Source organism: Alosa sapidissima, chromosome 10 (genome assembly GCF_018492685.1).
Source record: "Alosa sapidissima isolate fAloSap1 chromosome 10, fAloSap1.pri, whole genome shotgun sequence".
Lineage (NCBI taxonomy): Eukaryota > Metazoa > Chordata > Actinopteri > Clupeiformes > Clupeidae > Alosa > Alosa sapidissima.
The window spans coordinates 28356925-28366924 of record NC_055966.1 but is presented as its reverse complement, the minus strand read 5'-3'; the positions used below and the strand labels follow the sequence as shown (position 1 = coordinate 28366924).

The following is a 10000-nucleotide window of genomic DNA, read 5'->3' as shown; positions in this document are numbered from 1 at the left end:
ACACCAAAATACCAAAATACCAAACCCACATAGTGTGGTCAGAAGTGTCTTTTATCAACTTAGAGTAATATCCAATCTCAAGTCCTTTTTATCCCAAAACGATCTTGAAATTCTTATACATGCTTTTATTACCTCAAGACTATTATTATTTTATACACAGGTCTGACTTAATCCTTGATATAAATTACAGATGGTCCAGAATGCAGCAGCCAGATTGCTTACTGGTACTAAAAAGATAAAAAGATTTTACTTTTTGTTTTTAAACAGCAATGGCTTAGCCCCCCCCCAGGTCGACCTGGTGGTCTTCTCTCTTGCTTTTAAAAACCCTTAGCACCGCCCCCCCCCCCCCTCCATTCCCCTCTGCTCACCGGTTCACTCTTTTTTTATCTGTTTTACTTTACTTTATCTACTTTTTTCTTTATCTATTTTTGTTGTTGTTGTTTTTACTTATTTATTGCTTTTCTCTTTGGTTTATTTTTTACTCCCTTTATTTTCCTGTTTACTCTATTTTACCTGTTTTACTCTATTTTATTCTATTTTCTATTTTGTTATATATCTATATTTAATTTTACCCATTTATTGATCTAACTATCTTATGCAGTGGTCCCCAAAACTTTTTCTTCCGAGGGCCAGCTCACTATGCCTGGCTCTAAGAGAGGGCCAGAGACTCGGAGTATGTCAACCATAAATAGCTTAGTGCTGTGAACAACAGCAGTCTACCTTAGTTGAATATTCCATTACATTTAATCATAGGCTACTGCAATTTAATACCATTGCTAGCTGTGTTTATGTTGCCACCATGCCATATCAGTGTAAAATGTAGCTCAAATGAAATAATACTAATAAAAAGACTCAAGTTGTGAACAAGCAATATCCTACAAATAATTTAAAGTTATCAAACTATGAGAGTTTTATGAAGTGCTGGCAAACACATCTGAAATGACCACCATTCTAACTTTCACTCACCTGATGAGAACTTTGAACTCTGTATGAACATTTAAACGTGTGAAAAAAAAATAGAAATAATTATCCCAGAAAGTCCCAGATATATGACTTGAATAGAAGTTAGTTAGTTATTAACGAATAATTGATAAACTTTTAGAATACTTTGAGCACTGATGCAGTCAGCATAGGCCTCTTATATTGTTTGCAGGTAGGCAGTAGGCAGTATTTCATTCCGTTTTCGATGGCAAAAGCAAAACAGCGCCAAAACAACCACCAGTGGACAAAAAGAGTATTACATGTGTACTGTTAAGACTCGCCATAGAGAATGAATGGGGAAATTACGGAGGTTATAGTTTGACGATGTCGTACTCCCGTGCGGGCCAGATGCTATATACCACGGACATGTTTTGGGGGGCCACCTAAAATGAGTTGGCGGGCCATATTCGGCCCGCGGGCCGTAGTTTGGGGACCACTGATCTTATGCTTTACATTTGTCAGACCTGTGTAGCCCTGAGCCCTTTGTATGTATTAACTGTCTTGCCCAACCTCTCTTTTTGCCATGTAAAGCACTTTGGGTCAACTCCTGTTGTATTTAAATGTTTAAATGTGCTATATAAATACAAGTGACTTGACTTGACAGACACACACACGCACACGCACACGCGCACACGCACACGCACACACACACACACACACAGGTGAGTGTGCAGTGCACTGCATACACATCACATCTGCACATAGTCCACTCTACACATGTGCCTACTGCAGCATATTAGAGCTTTTAGGTCAGCTGATGGCATATGAGGAGCCAAACCCATGTGCCCTTTTTGCTTCTGTTCTGGACAAGACACACACACACACACACACAAATAGACACACATACACTCGATAACTCTCTTACACCCACCCCCACACACGTGAAAGCAGTCCCACATTCCTGAAAATCCTCCAATGCGCAGGCACACACACGCCCACATATTCCAATGAGCAGGCACACACACACACACATACACACAGAGAAGTAGGCACACACACACACGCGCACACACACACACACACACACACACACACACACACACACAGAAGTAGACACACACACACACACACACACACACACACACACACACAGAGAAGTAGGCACACACACACACACAAACACACACACATATTCCTACACATTTTGACCCATCAAGCTGACCAGGGCTTTGATGGGCATTAGAGATTCCTCTCTACACGCCTCTTAACCCCTGACACACGGACACACACACACACATACACACATACACACACACACACACACACACACACACACTGTAGCCCTGACACACTGTAGCCCTGATGGGCATTAGAGCCTTGGCAGTCTGCCCTGCTCAGCCACAGTGGGACAGCCGGTGTGTGTGCGTGCATGTGTGTGTGTGTGTGTGTGTGTGTGTGTGTGTGTGTGTGTCTGCGGGCAAAGGGTTTACCATGGAGGCTGCAGCAAATGATAAAATGATGGTGGAATCAGGAGAGAACTGGAGGACTAGAGGAGGGAAACAGGAAAGTAACAGTGAGAAGGAGAGCAGAACACCGTACAGAGACAAGGAGGCTACAGCAGAGTGGGGAGAGGAGAGGAGAGAAGGAGGAGAGGAGAGGAGAGGAGAGAGTAGAGGTGGAGAGGAGGAGGAGGAGAGGAGAGAAGGAGGGGAGAGGAGAGGAGAGAAGGAGGAGAGGAGAGGAGAGAGTAGAGGAGAGGAGGAGGAGAGAGGAGAGGAGAGAGGAGGAGAGGAGAGGAGAGGAGAGAGTAGAGGTGGAGAGGAGGAGGAGGAGAGGAGAGAAGGAGGGGAGAGGAGAGAGTAGAGGAGGAGGAGAGGGAGAAGGAGAGGAGAGGAGGAAGAGGAGAGGAGGAGAGAGGAGAGGAGAGGAGGAGAAGAAGAGACAGGTAAAGCGGCAGAGTCTACTCCTGTTTCATGTGATAGAAAGATAGCAGCATAGACACACAAATGCATACAGTCACATAGAAACACACACACACACACACACACACACACACACACACACATGCACACACACACACACACACACACACACACACACACACACACACACACACACACACACACACACACACACACACTTACTTATGGAGCAGCAGGTCTTCACAGACAAGCAGATTTCAGCAGCAGTGTACGGACAGTAATCCCTTACAGTCTGTGTCAACAGAGGGGAATCTCAGCACATGCTGCTAGTTACACACACACACACACACACACACACACACACACACACACACACAATCATAATTCAAACTCACTCACATTAAATATCACACATGCATGCATACAACCCCCCCCCCCCCCCCCCCCCCCGCCCACACACACACACACACACAGAAAGACACAGACACACACACACACACACACACATCAAAAAGATTTGAGAGCAGGCAGCACGCATGCACTAGCCTCATTCTGAGGGTGGCCATATGCGAGAGTGGACTGAGAGAGAGAGAGAGAGAGAGGAGCAGGGGCGGACAGGCGGACAGGCGGACAGGCGGACAGACACTCCACAGCCCGGCAGGAGCCATGCTCTGGGCAGCCAGTGTCAAATGTAAGTACCAGACCGCAAGGTTGAACATGCAGGGAGAGGGAGAGAGATGGAGAGATGGAGAGATGGAGAGGGGGAGAGATGGAGAGAGAGAGAGATGGAGAGAGATGGAGAAGTGGAGAGAGAGAGATGGAGAAGTGGAGAGAGAGAGATGTAGAAGTGGAGAGAGAGAGATGGAGAGAGATGGAGAGGGGGGAGAGATGGAGAGAGAGAGATGTAGAAGTGGAGAGATGGAGAGGGGGAGAGATGGAGAGAGAGAGAGACGGAGAAGTGGAGAGATGGAGGTGGGGGAGGGGGAGAAAAGGGCTAATAGTATCAAGGAAGAAAGGAAGTAGTGCACCGCATGGCGAGAGTGGAGTTGGGGCGGGCACATGCCCAGTAGGAGGACAAGAGAACTGTAGCTGTACACCACTAATGGTGGAAACACTTGTTGTTCTGGTGTGGGTTTGGAAGGGCTTTGGGTGCGTATGTGTTTGTGGCTGTGTGCTGCAGTAATACACTACTATAGAAAAGTTTACTGTGACTTGAATGTGTTTTTATGTTTAAATATCTATATATTACAGGAACATCTGTCTGTGTGTGTGTGTGTGTGTGTGTGTGTGTGTGTGTGTGTGTGTGTGAGAGTGTGTGTGTTAGTTATTCACATTTGTAGAACCGTTCGTTCGTTTCAAACTTGGCTGGTGTCTTGCTATAGCCATGAGTAAGTGCAGTGTTGAGCGAGTAGGTTTGATGTTGTTTGGATAAGAAAAATGCAAAAGATAAATCGTTAAATATGTCGGTGTAAGAAGCACACGTTGGCTTTTGCCGCTCTAGCCACTGGCCACGCCCCCTCTCTCATGACTCAGCGCAGGACCAGAGACAGAGAGACGCTGAAGTCATGGCAGCATGAATCAGTGCACAGCACAGGTAGATCATGTTTGGATGATTATCATGTCTGACCTCAACAATAAAGAATGTCTCTGTATGCGGTTTGCTTGCATAAAATGATCCCGCGGGTTTTGCAACATGCCAACAAACACTGGTATGCAGTGGCTATTCAAATCGAGGTAAAAACGGTGTGAATAAACCAGAGAGTGTATATATAGAGGTTGGGGCTGTCTCTAGACAAACCATAGAGTGTACTGCAAAGGTGGGGGCTGTCTCTAGACTGAATAAACCATAGAGTGTATATAGAGGTGGGGGCTGTGAGGGGGTGCTAGGGGGGCTGCAGCAAGTTGGAATAAAAAATAAAAACAAAAACATAAATAAATATATATTTCTAAAAATATACCTATTACTATGAGAGTTGTTATAAAATACCATTGTAATAATTTGTCGCATATCTGAATATTTTCCATGATAATGATAGTGGAGTGATGGCTCGCATATAGCAGAAAGCCCCAAATGCAATTTTCACACACTATATGCTCCATCGCAAAGTGCTTGTGGCTAAATGGATAGAGGATTAGCTTAATTTATTTTTACATTTGCTATAGTATTGTCGATGGGTTTACAGTAATAAGACATCTTGAAAAAGGGGAGCCTTGGCCAGAACCTAGTAGTATTTAGGGGGCCTTGTCATGGAAAAGTTTGGGAACCCCTGTTCTGTATCACCAAGTTATTCAATTGGCTAAACATATAGCCTTAACTCAAAACAGCTTAACCGTCTCTGCTTATAGGGCTCTGTGCTCAACCGTCGTCCTACTATGGTTGTTAGAGTAACCATTCATAAGCATTGATATGGAACGGTGACTTTCGTTGGCTCTATAACAGTGATAGCATGGACAGTTAGCTTGTTTACAATTGATTCCATTGTTGCTAAGCCTGCCTCCAGGCTCAACCGTCAATCGTTATTATGTTACCATTCATAAGCATTGATATGGAACGGCGATTAAACTTGTTTTACCAGATCTACTCCATAGGTGTCCCGTTATTCAGAATTAATAGCCACTCCACCAGCCAATCAGTATTTCTTCTCTTCGGATGATAAATCATAATAAACAGGCAGTGAGCAGAATTTAAGCATGGCTGCATGTGATATTTTTTACAGATCAAAATGACATAAGCCTAACAGCTGTTTTGAGTTAAGGTTGTATGTTTAGCCAATTGAATAACGTGGTAATACAGAACAGGGATTCCCAAACTTTTCCATGAATGGAATGATGTTTTTCCTACCCTATGATGTTTTACCCATATCCTATTTTTTTAACCTTCTAACACTGTTCTGGTCAAAAATGCTCGATTTACACATTCCCTGTACCATAAATATGGCATTTTTCATCAGATTTCCTCAAGACCCTATGATATCCTTCACAAAGGCATTTGAACACATGAAATTCATTGTGATGAAATGACCGCCATAGGAAATGAATGCGAAAGAGTATAATTTTCATCAAGGAGATGAAAGACATCTCCATACACGCACTCCTACAACTTTCCTGTGCTTGTGTGCCCATTCTACACATGAATCATACTTTCCACAAGAAAGCTTAGAGTAAATTATGGGAGCCCAGTGTTTTCTTGAACTAATGTACTTCTCCCCCAATGTGAACCACACCTTTGTGAACAAATCAATCTTGTGTAAATTATAGGAACCATGTGAGCAAATATATTGCCTATACTTGTAAGGCTTGCCGGGGTTTGAACCGGCAACCCTCCGGTTCCAAGTCCAAAGCGCTAACCAGTAGGCCATGGCTGCCCCAACTTGCAACTGCTTGTACATTTTATGTGTGCCTCCTAATTTATTATTTCATTTTGCTTTCTTTTTACTTTTAATCCTGCCTGCCTCCCTTCTTTACCCTACAATGTTCAGTCACAGTGCTTTGAGTACATGATAAAGTGCTCTACAAATAAAATGCAATCAGAGTGCAGGTTTTGTACTGGGGTTTGAGGCCAGGTGGGGTGCCTGCTTTCTCCTTTTGCTACATAATGCCAGAAGTGAAAGGGCTTGCTGTGATGCTAACGGAAGTGTGCTCAAAGTAAGAGCTGTATGAGGGACCCTTAGGTCAGGTTGACCCCTGTATGAGGGCCCCCATGGAAAGGCGATGCATTAGTAAGGCACCCTGTGTCTGTGATGAACAGTGGATTGAAGGATGAGTGCATGAGTGTGCTTTATGAAGTTTTACAAAATGCCAGCGCTATGGTTGAGTATGTGCCCTGACTACCATACCAACATCCATATAGGCAACAAATCTTAAAAATATATACATAAAAAAATATTATTATTACTATTGTTATAGTGTACATTTTTAATTTACCGGTATGTTAAAATAAGAGCAATTAAAACTGTACAGTCTAATTTGACTACGAACAGTAAATTAAGGGGGGTAGCAACGAAAGCAGGCCTACCTGCGGCCATGTAATTGGGCTACGGGTTTTCTATGGGAATAGCACATTTTAACGGGCACTGCAAAAGTATCACAAATTGTAGCCCACTACCAAACATGCTACTGCCAAAATGCTACTGTAAGAATAACATCAGCTCTTTTAGATTAGATTAGATTAGATTAGATTAGATTCAACTTTATTGTCATTGTGCAGAGTACAAGTACAGAGACAACGAAATGCAGTAGGTGTGCATTTTAGGTGTGTTGTGAGGGGAGATGTGTGTGTTGTGAGGGGAGATGTCTGTGTGTGTGAGGGGAGATGTGTGTGTGTTGTGAGGGGAGATGTGTGTGTGCTGTGAGGGGAGATGTGTGTGTTGTGAGGGGAGATGTGTGTGTGTGTTGTGAGGGGAGATGTGTGTGTGTGTGTGTTGTGATGGGAGATGTGTGTGTGTGTGTGTGTTTTGTGAGGGGAGATGTGTGTGTTGTGAGGGGAGATGTGTGTGTTGTGAGGGGAGATGTGTGTGTGTGTGTTGTGAGGGGAGATGTGTGTGTGTGTGTGTGTGTTGTGAGGGGAGATGTGTGTGTTGTGAGAGGAGATGTGTGTGTGTTGTGAGGGGAGATGTGTGTGTTGTGACGGGAGATGTGTGTGTGTGTGTGTTGTGAGGGGAGATGTGTGTGTTGTGAGGGGAGATGTGTGTGTGTGTGTTGTGAGGGGAGATGTGTGTGTTGTGAGGGGAGATGTGTGTGTGTGTGTGTGTTGTGAGGGGAGATGTGTGTGTTGTGAGGGGAGATTGTGTTGCCTTTGGTCTCTCTGTGACTACTGTAGCTTTGGACCTGCTAGGTGAGTGTTGTGTAGATATGAAAACGTGGGAGAGAGGTGCATCTCAGTGTGCAGAGCTGTGTGCTACAGTATTGTGTTATAGTAATGGGTGTGTGTCTGTGTGTAAACACAGAGCTGTGTGTTATAGTAATGGGTGTGTTCATTCATATATCATTTAGAATAGAATAGAATTTGTCGTATCAATGCAGTTGCATGATAATGTTTTGTGTAGCTGTGTAGAATGCAACTATTTATATATGTAATAGTAGCCTATGGTGGGTTATTCCAAGTATTAACATTAAATACTGATATAAACATTATATCGTATTAAGATATTGGGTGGATATTGTACCATATATGAATAGGTATTGTACCATATCACCATATCGTCCCATCCCTATAGGGGTCCATTCATAGATATATCGGAAAGCCCCCTATTACCACCAGTCCCGTGTTTCCATCCTCTTACGTGTATGTGTCACTTAATATTCATTTCCATACAAAAAGAAGAAACACCCACACCATAAGTGTATCTTAATTATGTGCCAAAAATTACATTTTACCATGACTCGAAGAGCTGTAAACAGTGTACAAATCCGCTTGGAGCTCCAGTGGAATTTTGAATTGCGACGAGAATTCTCGGGCTAACCGTTGATGTGCCGTGAGAAAGGCTGGGAATAGATGACCCACCAGGCCAGCACTAACCTCCGAGTGCGGTAAACAAAATATGATATTTCAGGCAGTAAAAGCCCTGGTAAGAACCAAACCAGATTTTGTTCAAATCTACACACTTATGGCTACTGAAAAATGTAAGGTTTATTTATCAAATGTTATTTTAAAGTATTGAAAAACATTGTTGTTTTAGAACTTTAGAACGAAATGGGTGATAAATGGAGGTGTTACGATATATACGTAGATGCCGCATTGTCTGTTGAGTTCTATCAGGAGGAATATGTAATTGCAACCACCATATTGGTAGGGCCAACACTCAACCGTAAATTAATGGAGACTTATGATGAGCAGAAGGAGTTTTGGGCTATAAAGTAAACTCATAAATATTTCAAGCGATGGCCATGAATTAGGGCTGGGCGATATATCGATATAAAAGATGTATCGATATATTTTAAAATGCGATATGGAATTAGACCATATCGCATATATCGATATAGTTCAAATTTGCGCCGTGATCCTTGCTCCACGCAAGCCGCTGACCGGAGCTCTCTGCACTGCTCCCCTCTCTGCACTGCTGTGAAACTGCACGCTACTTTTCTCATATAAATATATTTTATTTCAGAAAAAGATTGGCCTATTTTATTTTATAGGCTATTTTTATTTAAGATATTTTTTTTATTTAAATGTGCACCTTACGGAGCTTTGATTTAAAAAAAGGCACTCCAGTTTTATGTTTACATTTATTGTTATTTGAGTAGTGAGTTTTAAATAAAACTACTCATATTTGACCGAACATTTCATTTTACAGCTCTAACTTTGCGGAAAAAATATCGGGATATATATCTTATATTGATATTCAACCTAAATATATCGGGATATGACTTTTGGTCCATATCGCCCAGCCCTAGCATGAATGTTATTTCATAGTTAAAAGTAGATAAACTACATGAAGAAAAAAAATTAACGCTTTTTACATAAAAATGTAAAAACGTAAAATAAATATTTTGTGAGCTATATATTATCTATGGGTCCATTCCTAAGTGTAAGCCTGTTGCATGTGTGAGGGATGATGTACAGTATGTGGTGTGTGTGTGTGTGTGAGGGATGCTGTGCAGTATGTGGTGTGTGTGCGTGCCATCTCATCTCTAAACAGCAGGGTTGTTTTAGTCCCTGCTGTGTCCTTGACGCGTGGTGAGTGAGGAGGTTTGGGGATAAAGGTGTTATCTATCAAATCTCATTCTGGGTATAGTAATGATGTGAGGGTTAGTCTTTAGTCATGGGGATCCTAGAAAAATGTTGGAAACATTTTGGAAAAAATTGGAAAAGTAACATTTGGCCCTATCTTGTAGTCAATGATGTGTAGGCTATAAAAATGCATAAAAATAAATTTTGCAGGGTAATACAGACAGATATTTTTTCCACCAGTTACACTGGTGCACCTTGCCGGAGTTTTTGTGCAATTGTGATGTCTTATTAGTCTGATGACTAATCACAGAGGTGCTGTCTCTCTAAACCACTGATGTGGAGATAATTTGTGTGAATGAGACGCTATTGTGATTGTAATGTTTTTGTGAGTGTGTGTTTCTTTTTTATCTGATTGAGGTCAGAGGCCTGTTTGATCAGGTGCAGAGCTATAGTGCAGGCAAGGTTTTATTGAGATATTATGATATGA

General features: G+C 42.4%; 1 protein-coding gene across 5 annotated transcripts in view; it reads left to right on the top strand.

The window, feature by feature from the left end:
* triob (trio Rho guanine nucleotide exchange factor b) overlaps nucleotides 1-10000 on the top strand; it is a 103308-nt gene that overhangs the window by 46014 nt on the left and 47294 nt on the right. The gene's annotated exons all lie outside the window — the stretch shown is intronic.